This window comes from Oncorhynchus masou, chromosome 28 (genome assembly GCF_036934945.1).
Source record: "Oncorhynchus masou masou isolate Uvic2021 chromosome 28, UVic_Omas_1.1, whole genome shotgun sequence".
Lineage (NCBI taxonomy): Eukaryota > Metazoa > Chordata > Actinopteri > Salmoniformes > Salmonidae > Oncorhynchus > Oncorhynchus masou.
The window spans coordinates 59,711,488-59,728,353 of NC_088239.1; the positions used below are offsets into that span (position 1 = coordinate 59,711,488).

General features: G+C 43.6%; 1 protein-coding gene across 6 annotated transcripts in view; it reads right to left on the reverse strand.

Moving 5' to 3' along the window:
- LOC135517985 (mediator of RNA polymerase II transcription subunit 13-like) overlaps positions 1–16,866 on the reverse strand; it is a 121,877-nt gene that overhangs the window by 76,645 nt on the left and 28,366 nt on the right. The gene's annotated exons all lie outside the window — the stretch shown is intronic.

A 16,866-nucleotide genomic window follows, 5' to 3' on the forward strand; every position in this document is an offset into this window, starting at 1 on the left:
GCTATGGACGTCACCAATACAAGACAAGCATTTATGTTGCAATGATTTATTTACTGGAAAACGTAACAACCAGGTTTGAATTTACTGACCTGCTGCCTTGTATTCTTCTCCTTTAATACCAGGTTAAACACACCACTACAGGGCTACCAACCCTTTATACACTATACCACTTGTACATACAATATAATGCATACCATATAGTGCCTTCTGTGACAAGCAATATTGTCTGAATAATAAATAGATCATCAGTAATGTATTGTAACAGTATATTTAGAATACATGTACTGTATATATAGCAGTATATAACAACTACCACACTATTTAATATGTAACCATTAATATACTATATTACACAAGACCACCAAGACAGGATGGAGAGGGCCCTCCAAGCTGGCAGACAGCAGTGAAGCCTCCTCACAGTCTCTTGCTAACCACTGGGACTGCAATGTGGAAATGATGGCTGGCAAGCCAATTAACCGCATGACAAAAAGATCAGGCTTAAAATACCAAACGTGTGGCTGTTAGCACACCACAGGTCAATGGAACACACATTCACATCCATTAACAAGATGGACCAGGGTTGGAGCAAGTCCCCAGTCCCAGTTCCACCATTCCCAGTCAGGGTTGGAGCAAGTCCCCAGTCCCAGTTCCACCATTCCCAGTCAGGGTTGGAGCAAGTCCCCAGTCCCAGTTCCACCATTCCCAGTCAGGGTTGGAGCAAGTCCCCAGTCCCAGTTCCACCATTCCCAGTCAGGGTTGGAGCAAGTCCCCAGTCCCAGTTCCACCATTCCCAGTCAGGGTTGGAGCAAGTCCCCAGTCCCAGTTCCACCATTCCCAGTCAGGGTTGGAGCAAGTCCCCAGTCCCAGTTCCACCATTCCCAGTCAGGGTTGGAGCAAGTCCCCAGTCCCAGTTCCACCATTCCCAGTCAGGGTTGGAGCAAGTCCCCAGTCCCAGTTCCACCATTCCCAGTCAGGGTTGGAGCAAGTCCCCAGTCCCAGTTCCACCATTCCCAGTCAGGGTAGGAGCAAGTCCCCAGTCCCAGTTCCACCATTCCCAGTCAGGGTTGGAGCAAGTCCCCAGTCCCAGTTCCACCATTCCCAGTCAGGGTAGGAGCAAGTCCCCAGTCCCAGTTCCACCATTCCCAGTCAGGGTTGGAGCAAGTCCCCAGTCCCAGTTCCACCATTCCCAGTCAGGGTTGGAGCAAGTCCCCAGTCCCAGTTCCACCATTCCCAGTCAGGGTTGGAGCAAGTCCCCAGTCCCAGTTCCACCATTCCCAGTCAGGGTTGGAGCAAGTCCCCAGTCCCAGTTCCACCATTCCCAGTCAGGATTGGAGCAAGTCCCCAGTCCCAGTTCCACCATTCCCAGTCAGGGTTGGAGCAAGTCCCCAGTCCCAGTTCCACCATTCCCAGTCAGGGTAGGAGCAAGTCCCCAGTCCCAGTTCCACCATTCCCAGTCAGGGTTGGAGCAAGTCCCCAGTCCCAGTTCCACCATTCCCAGTCAGGGTTGGAGCAAGTCCCCAGTCCCAGTTCCACCATTCCCAGTCAGGGTTGGAGCAAGTCCCCAGTCCCAGTTCCACCATTCCCAGTCAGGGTTGGAGCAAGTCCCCAGTCCCAGTTCCACCATTCCCAGTCAGGATTGGAGCAAGTCCCCAGTCCCAGTTCCACCATTCCCAGTCAGGGTTGGAGCAAGTCCCCAGTCCCAGTTCCACCACACACTGTCACGCATGCAAGAACGTACACACACACACACACACACACACACACACAGAAGGATGCACAGTAGAAAGTCAATGGTACCCAATCAAAGTCCCATCATGCTGTTAGACATGAAATAACAAGTCAGGGGAGTCTTCAGACTAGCACACCTCAATGACTGCTCTGGGCCTACTTCACTGTTTTCTCACTCAATCCAGTCAGTCAACTCTTTAACACACACACACACACACAGGGCCTGCTGATGCCTGCTCAGACCAGGAACCAATCAAATATAATTAAAAGAAGGTGTTACTTTGACCTTCGCTATGGGAAGACTGTGCTCTTTGCCAAAAGGCCTGAGTCCAACAGGGAGGAAAAACTGATGGAATTGAAGTATTTAAACATGAACATATTGTGTTTAACATTTGGCTCATGTGCTCTGGAGGGACTACGTGTGAAGTGTGAAAGTTAAGTGGGCTTCTTTTGTGTGGAATACCATCTGGACCATATCACAGCCTCAGTTGGCCTTAGTCAGAATCTTCATATCCAACATTGCTTTGCAGTGAAGTGATGCTTTCTTCAACATCCACTCAGCTTGACATTCCAGAAACACGTTAAGTACCTGGATTCAAGCTCTTGTCTTAAGGCACTAATGGACATGCACAGACCTGATGATAATGGACATGCACAGACCTGATGATAATGGACATGCACAGACCTGATGGTAATGGACATGTACAGACCTGATGATAATGGACATGCACAGACCTGATGATAATGGAAATGTACAGACCTGATGATAATAGACATGCACAGACCTGATGATAATGGACATGCACAGACCTGATGATAATGGACATGCACAGACCTGATGATAATGGACATGCACAGACCTGATGATAATGGACATGCACAGACCTGATGATAATGGACATGCACAGACCTGATGATAATGGACATGCACAGACCTGATGATAATGGACATGCACAGACCTGATGATAATGGACATGCACAGACCTGATGGCAATGGACATGCACAGACCTGATGATAATGGACATGTACAGACCTGATGATAATGGACATGCACAGACCTGATGATAATGGACATGCACATACCTGATGGTAATGGACATGCACAGACCTGATGATAATGGACATGCACAGACCTGATGGTAATGGACATGCACAGACCTGATGATAATGGACATGCACAGACCTGATGATAATGGACATGCACAGACCTGATGGTAATGGACATGCACAGACCTGATGCTCCAGGAGTACCACAGTAATAACACATGTTGCTTCCTATTACAAAGGTTGACTATGTTCATAATGCAATGGCTTCATGTCTACGTCCCAAGAGTGGTGTGTACTGCCACAAGTCTTGTGTCCACATGCAACATTAATAACATGTAAATATTACATCTGTGTAACTACTATGTAAATCCCAAAAGGATGAATATTCATATGTATGGTTGATTTTGGGAGCACAGGGTACTTTACATAGATGAAAATAAACATTACAAATGATAAATTGTAGAACAAATGTCATGAAATAATAAAGAAACACTATTAGGCTACACATCCCCATCTATTGTTCTGCAGTCCAATGTGATGGAGAGCTCGTTCTCCCTCTACATTGACTTTCCTGGGGCCACTTCATTACTTCATTACCTCCCAATGGGTCTTGAAGTGTTACCCAGGCAGGGCACTAGAGCAGCCACTGAGGTTAGTGATTCCACAGGTATCCCCTGTTCCCATGTCTGTCTCTCTCCACGAGAGGGGCTGGGTGGAGCTGGACAAGAGAACTCAGCCAAGAGGAGAGAGAGAGGGGGATAGAGAAATCCAGAGAGAGAGAGGGAGATACAGAGACAAACACAGAGAAAGAGAGGGAGAGAAAGAGGGAAAGAGGGGGGGGGGCTGCAATATCCTCTTGCCAAGACTCCCCCTCATTCCCAGCAGAGTGGATGGGAGCAGAGCTGAGCGCCAGCAGAGAGGAGGAGAGCTGGCCCCTGGACAGGATCCACTCAGGCACACAGCATGTTCACAGCCCAGACCTAGGCCAGTCAACAGATAGACCTCCCCGAACAGCACAGGTCCCCCTGGGTCTCCCTGCTGCACTCACATTCACCTTGCACTGTAACACACCTATTAATGCTCTGCAGCAACAATACAGTCAAGGAATGACGGGGCCTGTCTACCACTGTTTTCCAGGTGAATGTGTTCTGGCTGCTCATTGTGGTTAAGGTGTAAAATGAACAGCTGAGTGATTCAGCTGGTATAGCAACAGTCGATGATATGCAGTCACATTCAAGATAACACATAGATTGCCACCCTTTGTAGAATGCAAAAAAGGAAAAGAATAAAGTACCCATTTAACGTTGTTTGAATATTAAAAAGCATCACTGATTACACACTTATAAAACCTCAGAGTGTGTTGGTTTTCACTATCCAGTGGTGTTAATTATATACTTTATGGTAATTACTGTATTTATTAATACATTACTGCAGTATATTTGAGGGAATAGCCTGATACGGTAGAATAGTTGCTGGTGATATTATTGCAATGGAATAGTCATTTTTATTATGTGATAAACCATTGATATTTGATTTGTGGAGAGAAATCAATGGAGTTCTTATGGGCCATTCTGGCTGAGGAGTTATGTCCACTAGGCAGGTGGAGTCTAGAAAAAGCAGTGAAGAAGAGAGACATCAGTAGAATAATAACAAAACACAAATGCATTGATTGTGTATCTCTGGCACTTTCAAATGTATGATGAGGCATGAGATGATATACAGAAATCTGAAAATGACAGTACGTACCAGAATGTTAGGACTCCAATAAGATTTGCGCAGGCTACAGTTTCATGTCATAATTAGGGCATTCAATTGTAACATTTTTTTAAACGTATGAAATGTGAACGACAGTCGATCTATTCATTGAAATTACACATTAAAAGGAAGACAGATCACTCAGAAGTCTGTTCTATTCCAGGGTTTCCCAAACTCAACCCTGTGTGTCCCCACACACACATACACATTCTCGATGTGTTCCTCTGCTGTCAGATTAGGCATGTTTTGGAGAGACGTAAAAAGGGTTCTCTAGATTGGCAATCTCTCCTCTCTAGGACAGAGCATGGAAAGAGAAAATAGAACAACAAAGTACAGCAAGTACTGTAAACATGGGCCCAACCACACATACTTCAATCCTGCCACTGGCAGACCAGCAGCTCCTTCCTCAGTCTGTCTGTCCCGCCTCTCCTCCCCCTTCTCTCTCTCCTCCCCTCTTTTCCTCTCACTTTTTACCCAATCCCAATTTGCACTCTCTGCTTCTCTCTCTCTCACACACACACACACACACACACACACACACACACACACACACACACACACACACACACACACACACACACAACACAAAGCCCTCATTCTTTCAGTTGGTGGCTTTTCTTTCAAAACCGAAAGCTTGCGGAGGGGAAATGTACACTCCTCCCTCTGTGCAGCTGGGAACCGTCTTCCCTCTACCTCGTCATCACACACTTCTCTCTCTCACACATACACACGCACACACACACACACACACACACACACACACACACACACACACACACACACACAACTCTGAGTCATGGGGTCACAGACCATGCCTGTGCAGCCTGCGAGAGGAGGGGGAGAAAATCAGAAACACTCAGTCCCTCCTCGTAAATTTACGTACAAATAAACATCACTGAGGCTGTTTTTCCTCCACTTGTCCTGCTCTTTTCACTCCCTGCTTTTCTCTTCTCTCTCCCCCCTCCTCCCTCGCTCTTACCCATTTGTCTCTCCCTCCTTCCCTTCCATCCCTCCTCTCTCTCCTCCCTCTCCACCCCTCCCCCTCTCACTCTGTCTTTTTTTGCTGTCATGGAATCTTAATTTTCCACATGTGACTCACTGTTTCACCAGCCAAGGCCAAACTGTAAAAAGTCTGAAGCTGTAGGCAGCAGACTCACTGTTTCACCACCAAGGCCAAACTGTAAAAAGTCTGAAGCTGTAGGCAGCAGACTCACTGTTTCACCACCAAGGCCAAACGGTAAAAAGTCTGAAGCTGTAGGCAGCAGACTCACTGTTTCACCACCAAGGCCAAACGGTAAAAAGTCTGAAGCTGTAGGCAGCAGACTCACTGTTTCACCACCAAGGCCAAACTGTAAAAAGTCTGAAGCTGTAGGCAGCAGACTCACTGTTTCACCACCAAGGCCAAACGGTAAAAAGTCTGAAGCTGTAGGCAGCAGACTCACTGTTTCACCACCAAGGCCAAACGGTAAAAAGTCTGAAGCTGTAGGCAGCAGACTCACTGTTTCACCACCAAGGCCAAACTGTAAAAAGTCTGAAGCTGTAGGCAGCAGACTCACTGTTTCACCACCAAGGCCAAACTGTAAAAAGTCTGAAGCTGTAGGCAGCAGACTCACTGTTTCACCACCAAGGCCAAACTGTAAAAAGTCTGAAGCTGTAGGCAGCAGACTCACTGTTTCACCACCAAGGCCAAACTGTAAAAAGTCTGAAGCTGTAGGCAGCAGACTCACTGTTTCACCACCAAGGCCAAACGGTAAAAAGTCTGAAGCTGTAGGCAGCAGACTCACTCCTCTCAGCAGCGTGCATTCCTTCAGGGGGCTCTCAATTATCTCGACAGGTTCTGTTTGTTGGGGACAATTATCCGTAGTTTCCTTTTCTACATGGCTTCTCGCTCAAAGTCCCATTGTGACATATGTCAGGGAGCGACCTAGTTCACAACTCAGGCACAAACACGGTATTATTCATACAGGTTCTGTTCTGTAGCTCCCCTCACAGTCACTGCCGTTTGAGTCAACCTCCAGGAACAAACATGACCATGTTGTTAAATGTTGCGAGGGTTCCCTGTTCAGAGTACCCTGTCGCTTAATGCCATAACATCACAGGGAACCAAAGAACAAAGGAGGAGGGGAAAGAAAGCCTGAAAGAGGAGAGAATGGAGGGCTGAAAAGGGGTGATCGGCAGGCAGAGACGCCCCACACGGATGCCAAGTAAAACTCATTGACACAGAAAAGCCAATACTTCATCAAGTAAGGCCTGTACTAAAATCAGATGAAAGGTTCTAGTCTCTCGCTGGGATCCCCTCGGCTCCAGAGGAGTAACAAAATGGAGTAATACATCTACTGGTGACTCAAGGGGTCTGCAGGTCCCGAGGGGGTTGAGGAGTTACACAGAATAAAATGATACTACAGGGGCGGCAGGGTAGCCTAGTGGTTAGAGCGTTGGACTAGTAACCGGAAGGTTGTGAGTTCAAACCCCCGAGCTAACAAGGTACAAATCTGTCGTTCTGCCCCTGAACAGGCAGTTAACCCACTGTTCCCAGGCTGTCATTGATTATAAGAATTTGTTCTTAACTGACTTGCCTGGTTAAATAAAGGTAACAAATAAATTTAAAAAAAAAAAAAAAATACTACAGGGTTTCTAAGGTCTAGGCGGGGTTTTAGACTGTAACAATTGAAGAAGCTCTGTTGAAACGCAATGACACAGAATGTCAGTCATTGATGTGTATAATGCCAAATGAAATGATTTATCATGAATAGATACAGAACTAAAATCCCTGAGCCTTTCTCTCGCTCTTAAATTTGGTTTCAGTTTCATTTCTCTGCATAAACTAGCAAAGCACAAAGTTAACCATTTAAGTACATGTCATCGATATTCAAACACAGTTCTAGAAACAGGGCTGGAGATTTAATTATGAGAGTTTTCCACTGATGGGCATTTGCCAAACAGTGGTCATTGTCCATAAGATATTGTATATCCTGAACATGTTTCTTTCCAGCCCATACAGCAGCAGTGGTTCCCCCTCGTTCAGCCCCTTCCTGGGGTTGACCCATTACTTCTACTGGACTGTTGCCTTGTTGACATTGTCTCTTTCATCCAACCTCCACCCCTCTTCACATCTCTACCTTCACAAACGCTTTCCTAGCAGCACAACAACACTTCTCTGAAAACACTCTCCCACACACACCTTATCAGGCCCAGTCAGAAACATGAACAGGATATCCTGCCAAAGCACAGACACACCGTTCCCCGTTAAACTTTCAATGTGGTTCCAGACAAGATCTGTTAACAGTGTTTAGACTGAATATCATTTGTTTAGGGGCATCAAATCCCACCGTGGCTATGTGTGCACTGCAGGCAGGTAAAGTCCAGCCCACTATGACGAGGAGGGGGGAAAGCAACACTGTCTGGCATTTCACCTCGGTAATGCTTAGGTCACATCTCCCAGCAGCTGTCTATAACATTCAACTGGCTCACAACTTGTAGACGGAAAGACATGAGGGGAAGAAAAATAAAAAACTGGCAAAAGGGAAGAGCCAAGTGTTTTTATTCCTCCCTCCCTCCATTCGTTCGTTCTCTCTTTACTTCAATCATTGATTTGCTCAAGGAGCTATATTCAGCACATGATGTATGGCAGTGAGATCACTGAAACAATGGCTGTGTCTCAGACAGCAGGATAGGCAGAGGAAGGAGGGGGGAGAAAAGAACAGAATGATAATGGACTCATTAGATAATGACACTTCTTTCTGTCCATAGACACGAGCAATGCCTGTACATCCCAACGTTGCAACAACGTTGAGAGCCCTCCATACTGTGTATGACCTTCATTTGAAACAACATTGAGAATCCTCCATACTGTGTATGATGTTCATCTGAAACAACGTTGAGAGCCCTCCATACTGTGTATGACCTTCATTTGAAACAACATTGAGAATCCTCCATACTGTGTATGATCTTCCTCTGAAACAACGTTGAGAATCCTCCATAGTGTGTATGATCTTCATCTGAAACAACGTTGAGAATCCTCCATACTGTGTATGATCTTCATTTGAAACAACATTGAGTATCCTCCATAGTGTGTATGTTCTTCTTTTGAAACAACGTTGAGAATCCTCCATACTGTGTATGATCTTCATTTGAAACAACATTGAGTATCCTCCATAGTGTGTATGTTCTTCTTTTGAAACAACATTGAGAATCCTCCATACTGTGTATGATCTTCATCTGAAACAACATTGAGAATCCTCCATACTGTGTATGATCTTCCTCTGAAACAACGTTGAGAATCCTCCATACTGTGTATGATCTTCCTCTGAAACAACGTTGAGAATCCTCCATACTGTGTATGATCTTCATCTGAAACAACGTTGAGAATCCTCCATACTTTGTATGATCTTCCTCTGAAACAACTTTTAACATTTAATCAGAGACACTAGCTGGGTACATTTGAAGTGAATATTTTTTCATCAATGAGAAATAACACAAACCTTATGTTGTATTTATTGTCCTTTATAAATACAGATGAAAAATCTATTTTTCAAGGGAGACCAGGACGGCAGCAACAAAATAAAACTACTAGTAGAATCTTAGCCAGCACTGAAAATTATAGCCATATAAAGATATATATAGCCACGATAATCATATGCACTAATCTAATGCCATTCCGGCAAGTGGAGCAGGTGGTGGGCAGTGGGCAGCAGTGGACAGCAGTGGGCAGGACCTTGGTACAGTACAGACTGAACACAGAAGATTATGTGATCACAGTGAGATAGGACAGGTGGAGACAGAGGTCATCCTTCCTCCAGCACTCAAGTACACACACAAATTTGGCATCGTTTATTTCAGAGAACAATTAACTGGGAACCTTATGACCTCTGGCAGCACAGAAACTCCTGCCAATTGCGGACACACACACACACACGAGCGCGCACACACACGCACACACACAAGCAAACACACACAAGCAAACACACACACAAACACACAGCCCCCGGGGTTTCACAAAGCATTGCAGGCGGCTCTCTCCTGAGGTCCATAGCCCCTAGCTCCAGCGCTCTGCTCTGACAGAGGACACGTGTCTGTCTGCTATCTGGCACGGCTTTTCATGCTGTTGCTGTGAATGAGAAGCCGCCAGCCATCTCTCTCTTTATTTCGTTATCATTGATTCTTTTTCTTAGAATTGTCAGTCTAATCCACTTGTTGTGTTAAGATCTTTGTTACGCCATCCCATCCTACTGATAACAATCCTTTTCTTTATCAACACCTTTCATCACCTACTTTGCTGCTTTCTTCATTTGCTCTCATTACTGCTGGGCAAATAAAAATACACCGGAGAAGCCTGGAAGAAGTGTTCTCGTCAGATAATGAAAAGTGTTGTCTCTACTACAGTGTTTTTACAATTGGGATGAATTTGAGCATATGCATTTGGTTAAAGTTACAGTAGCCTAACTGTACTAATTCAATAACGTGTTGAATGTTCTTTCCACATTCATGACACCTGAGTGAACAAGCTGATGTGGCTCCTGATCCTGACGTGATGAGATGAATCCTTAAGTTCCTCTCCACCTCTCCGTTCACTTTGGCCACATGCTGTTCAGGTGGAGGAACAGGAGCACCACTGGTTGGTGCTCAACATCAACCATCAGGTCATAGTGCCCTTCAGCATGCTGCCAGAGCCTCCAACACAGTGGAGCCCACCATGTTGTCATACAGTGTAGCTTCCAAAGGCCCTCATCCTTATCAGACTTCACCTTGAAAACTGCTCTACACACCACAGTCCCATTGTCAACCATAAGAGGTAAACAACACTTCTGACTCTAGACCAGTGAAGGGGGATCAGATATTACAATGTGAGTCCAAGGTACGGCAAAGCAGAGCCCACAGACAGGGCAAACTGGGTTATGGGAGTCATGGAAACACAAACGTCAACAGTCCCACAATGAACACAAACAGTCCTAATCATCAAATAACCACACAGTCAAAATGTAATAATTACAGTAGCAGCACTGTAGGTTAAGATAGTCAGTGTGCTACAAGGTCCTGACCGCATGTTCGTGGACACAGAGTGACTCATCTCACAGTATGGCGCATCACCTCCTCTCAGGCTGCTCATGCATGACACAACCCACACGGGCACAGCACATACTGATAAATCACTTCTCCTCCACACGCAAAGGCCCAGAACTACATCTGACTGTCCCTTCACCAAAATCCATTTCTAGATCAGATTACAAAGTCCCCATGCTATCAAAAAAGAAAAACGTAATATGAGATTCTCATAAAGCAGTATTATTGAGATAGTGAAAATATAGGGCAATTCCACCAGGTTTTAGGACCCTGGGGAGGCTAATCACAGCTGTATGTATTGGGCATGATGTTTAAACACTCTACTGGTTTGACATTGAGCCAATGACAATGGCATACAGAGCCGAGAGAGAGCCTGAGACACTGACACCTGAACACACTATCTAAATAATTACCTTAATTACCTTAATAATCAGCAACTTTAATATCCCTATAAAAACATTCAAATGCAGAGTAAAATTCTGTGCCAGTAACTGAATAAATATGAATTGACCTCATTCCCCATTATGTACTCCTTGAAGCGAAAACTGTGAATGTTGCAGTGGTGTAACAGCATATTACATCTGGCTCACATGGCAGCTCCCTGCACACCACACAGTGACCATGGGCTAGGTCAGAGGTCAATCCTTCTAGTGGCGGATTCCATCATACAGATTAAACAGAGAAATTATATTACTGGAGCTCTTTTGTCAATGACAAAATAATTTTTCTGAAAACCAGATATTCCATGCTAAAAATACAAGCTATGAATAATGCCATTATCATGAAATACAGTACATATTCAACCTGATTACCACTTCAAAATCTAAATGTGGACATACAGTATTCAATGGTATCACTGTAAATAATATTGCATAATATTATTACATAATATTGCACTGTAAAAAAAACAGGCAGATTAGGAAATGTCCATTATATCATGAAATCATCATTAGATATCTCCTCATCTTTATCTATACCATATCTCCTCATCTTTATCTACATCATATCTCCTCATCTTTATCTACGTCATATCTCCTCATATTTATCTACACCATATCTCCTCATCTTTATCTACATCATATTTCCTCATCTTTATCTAAACCATATCTCCTCATTTTTATCTACACCATATATCCTCATCTTTATATAAACCATATCTCCTCATCTTTATCTACACCATATCTCAATCTAAACCATATCTCCTCATCTTTATCTACACCATATCTCCTCATCTGTATCTACATCATATCTCCTCATCTTTATCTATACCATATGTCCTCATCTTTATCTACGTCATATCTCCTCATCTTTATCTACACCATATCTCCTCATCTTTATCTATACCATATCTCCTCATCTTTATCTACATCATATCTCTTCATCTTTATCTATACCATATCTCCTCATCTTTATCTATACCATATCTCCTCATCTTTATCTACACCATATCTCCTCATCTGTATCTACACCATATCTCCTCATCTTTATCTAAACCATATCTCGGTCTAAACCATATCTCCTCATCTTTATCTACACCATATCTCCTCATCTTTATCTACACCATATCTCCTCATCTTTATCTATACCATATCTCCTCATCTTTATCTAAACCATATCTCAATCTAAACCATATCTCCTCATCTTTATCTACATCATATCTCCTCATCTTTATCTACACCATATCTCCTCATCTTTATCTATACCATATCTCCTCATCTTTATCTAAACCATATCTCAATCTAAACCATATCTCCTCATCTTTATCTACACCATATCTCCTCATCTTTATCTATACCATATCTCCTCATCTTTATCTACACCATATCTCCTCATCTTTACCTACACCATATCTCCTCATCTTTATCTACACTATATCTCCTCATCTTTAACTACACCATATCTCCTCATCTTTAACTACACCATATCTCCTCATCTTTAACTACACCATATCTCCATCTATACCATATCTCCTCATCTTTATCAACATCATATCTCCTCATCTTTATCTACATCATATCTCCTCATCTTTATCTATACCATATCTCCTCATCTTTATCAACATCATATCTCCTCATCTTTATCTATACCATATCTCCTCATCTTTAACTACACCATATCTCCTCATCTTTATCTATACCATATCTCCTCATCTTTATCTAAACCATATCTCAATCTAAACCATATCTCCTCATCTTTATCTACACCATATCTCCTCATCTTTATCTACACCATATCTCCTCATCTTTATCTATACCATATCTCCTCATCTTTATCTACACCATATCTCCTCATCTTTACCTACACCATATCTCCTCATCTTTATCTACACTATATCTCCTCATCTTTAACTACACCATATCTCCTCATCTTTAACTACACCATATCTCCTCATCTTTAACTACACCATATCTCCATCTATACCATATCTCCTCATCTTTATCAACATCATATCTCCTCATCTTTATCTACATCATATCTCCTCATCTTTATCTACACCATAGCTCTTCATCTTTAACTACACCATATCTCCTCATCATTATCTATACCATATCTCCTCATCTTTATCTACACCATATCTCCTCATCTTTATCTACATCATATCTCCTCATCTTTATCTATACCATAGCTCTTCATCTTTATCTACATCATATCTCCTCATCTTTATCTATATCATATATCCTCATCTTTATCTATACCATATCTCCTCGTCTTTATCTACACCATATTTCCTCATCTTTATCTACACCATATCTCCTCATCTTTATCTACACCAAATCTCCTCATCTTTACCAACACCATATTTCCTCATCTTTATCTACACCATATCTCCTCATCTTTATCTTCACCAAATCTCCTCATCTTTACCAACACCATATCTCCTCATCTTTATCTATACCATATCTCCTCATCTTTATCTATACCATATCTCCTCATCTTTATCTAAACCACATCTCCTCATCTTTATCTACACCATATCTCAATCTAAACCATATCTCCTCATCTTTATCTACACCATATCTCCTTATCTTTAGCTAAACCATATATCCTCATCTTTATCTACACCATATCTCCTCATCTTTATCTATAGCATATCTCCTCATCTTTATCTACATCATATCTCCTCATCTTTATCTATACCATATCTCCTCATCTTTATCTACACCATATCTCCTCATCTTTATCTACACCATATCTCAATCTAAACCATATCTCCTCATCTTATCTACACCATATCTCCTTATCTTTAGCTAAACCATATATCCTCATCTTTATCTACACCATATCTCCTCATCTTTATCTATAGCATATCTCCTCATCTTTATCTACATCATATCTCCTCATCTTTATCTATACCATATCTCCTCATCTTTATCTACCCCATATCTCCTCATCTTTATCTACACCATATCTCCATCTAAACCACATCTCCTCATCGTTATCTAAACCATATCTCCTCATCTTTATCTACACCATATCTCCATCTAAACCACATCTCCTCATCGTTATCTACATCATATCTCCTCATCTTTATCTGAACCATATATCGTCATCTTTATCGAAACCATATATCATCACCTTTATCTAAACCATATCTCCTCATCTTTATCTACACCATATCTCCATCTAAACCATATCTCCTCATCTTTATCTAAACCATATCTCCTCATCTTTATCTAAACCGTATCTCCTCATCTTTATCTATACCATATCTCCTCATCTTTAACAAAACCGTATCAAAACGTGGGGGCTAAATAGTTTTTCCCCCTCAAAAGCATTATCTCTGGTCTTCCTCCCAGAGACAGAGGTGTCCCCAGCCAGCCCATTACAATGTTTTTGTCCTGCGCTCTATTCAAGACCCTCGACCTTTGGCTCCCTGTGTCTCCCGGGCCAGCTGCACAGAGGTCTCTGTGTGGAGACATGCCAGGGAATAATGGAGGAAGAATTGCAGGGGGAGAAGAGAGGGAGAGGAGATTAGAGGAGGGGAGAGGGGATGGTGGGGCAACCAAGGTCTGGAAGGGGGTAAGTATGTTTGGTTTGTGAGTGACCGAGTGAGGTGGACTGGATCTCTTGGTAACGGAGGCCACAGTATAGCAGTCCAACGCTCTGCACTGACCGTTCGTCACACACGTAAAACCTCTGCTTTATTTTCTCCCACGCTTCATCTGATAAGCAGGAAGCCCTGCCTTCCCTCCCTGCTCCCTGCCATAAAACACACACACAGATACAGAGAGAGGACACAGGCATCCCCTGCTAAGAGCAACCATTGAGCTGGTGGACTGCCTCTGCAGCAGTAGAGAGACATTAGCAGCTGTGAAATCGTACAGAGGTTATGCAGTCAGCAGTAGCACCACACTGTTTTCTCCTGCATACACTATTTTGGCCAATGACGAGAATCGATGAGTGTGGCCCAGTGGCGATTAACAACAAGCCTGGAGATTAGTGGACTAACCTCATGCTGTCCTCCTCCTCCTCTCAGCATTCCATCTCATTTCATTAAATGCATCAGAGACATAGATGCTGTTGCTTTATGTAATCTCCGGATCAGGCGTTGGCCCAGCCTCAGAGAGAGAGAGAGAGAGAGAGAGGGGGGAGAGAGAGAGGGGAGAGAGACTGTGTGGGGACAGAGAGAGAGAGAGAAAGAGAACAAGAGACAGGAGAGAGAGAGTGTGTGGAGAGAGGGAGAGAGAGAGAGAGAGAGAGAGGGAGGGAGAGAGAGAGAGAGAGAGAGAGAGAGAGAGAGAGGAGAGACTGTGTGGGGACAGAGAGAGAGAGAAAGAGAACAAGAGACAGGAGAGAGAGACTGTGTGGAGAGAGGGGGAGAGAGAGAGAAAGAGAAAGAGAGAAAGAGAGAGAGAGAGAGAGAGAGAGAGAGAGACAGGAGAGAGGCTGTGTGGAGAGAGAGAGAGACAGACAGAGAGAGGCAGACAGAGAGAGGAGAGACTGTGTGGGGACAGAGAGAGAGAGAAAGAGAACAAGAGACAGGAGAGAGAGACTGTGTGGAGAGAGGGGGAGAGAGAGAGAAAGAGAGAGAGAGAGAGAGAGAGAGAGAGAGAGAGACAGGAGAGAGAGGCTGTGTGGAGAGAGAGAGAGAGAGAGAGAGAGAGAGGCTGTGTGGAGAGAGAGAGAGAGAGAGAGAGAGAGAGAGAGAGAGAGGCTGTGTGGAGAGAGAGAGAGAGAGAGAGAGAGAGAGAGAGAGAGAGGCTGTGTGGAGAGAGGGGGAGAGAGAGAGAAAGAGAGAGAGAGCGAGAGAGCGAGAGAGAGAGAGAGAGAGAGAGAGAGAGAGAGAGAGAGAGAGAGAGAGAGAGAGAGAGAGGCTGTGTGGAGAGAGAGAGAGAGAGAGAGAGAGAGAGAGAGAGAGAGAGAGAGAGAGAGTCACTGCAGCCCTAAAGAAACAGGGATATGATGCCCCCCTCGGATGCCAAAAGGGACACTAGGATTGTTCTTCCAGTCCTCCATCACACAATTTAACGGATTCCACATTATAACTGCAAATTAATTAGCAGAGAATGAATCTACCCCTTAATTAGCGATTCATTTCTCACTTCTAAAGTGCTGTATTGTCTACCATTATTATTAAGGCTCAGTCAAGGCAAATATTGTAAAAGAGGGTAGATGTGTGACATGTTGTGAAGAATATTATCATAATGTGATGCAGAGTGAATGTTTCTCTCTGTGGCTTTTGATGATTTTATAAACAATCCGCCTGAAACAACATATCCTTTGTTTAATTGGGCAAGTCAAGAGGATCACAAGAAATTCTTATTAACAATCCAGATGCTCATAAATATCAATAGCTGTAACTTTGCACATATTAATGCATTTCACTACTTTTCCAAGATGGACACACTTTCGGAATGTTTCTTTCACTGAAGCGTTGTCTGTCAATATCTCCGGGATAATGTGGATCTCAAAATAAACTCCCTTCCTCGTGTTGAAATAGCCAACAACAATGGATACAGTAGAGGTTACAAATCTGTGATTTCATGATGTACAGTCCGTTTACACCACAGCAGGGAAGACACACACCCAAACAAGTTAAACTCCTAAACAAGATCCAGCGACGTTGATCCATACAAAGGCATCACCATTCATTCATGTCACCTTTCCTGTCTTCTCATCACATCTCTAACTCTCCACTACACCACCCTCTATCTTCCCCTTCCTCCTCTCCTCATCTCTCCTCTCTCTTCCCCTCTCCTCCTCTCCTCACCTCTCCTCTATCTTCCCCTTCCTCCTCTCCTCACCTCTCCTCTCTCTTCCTCATCCTCCTCTC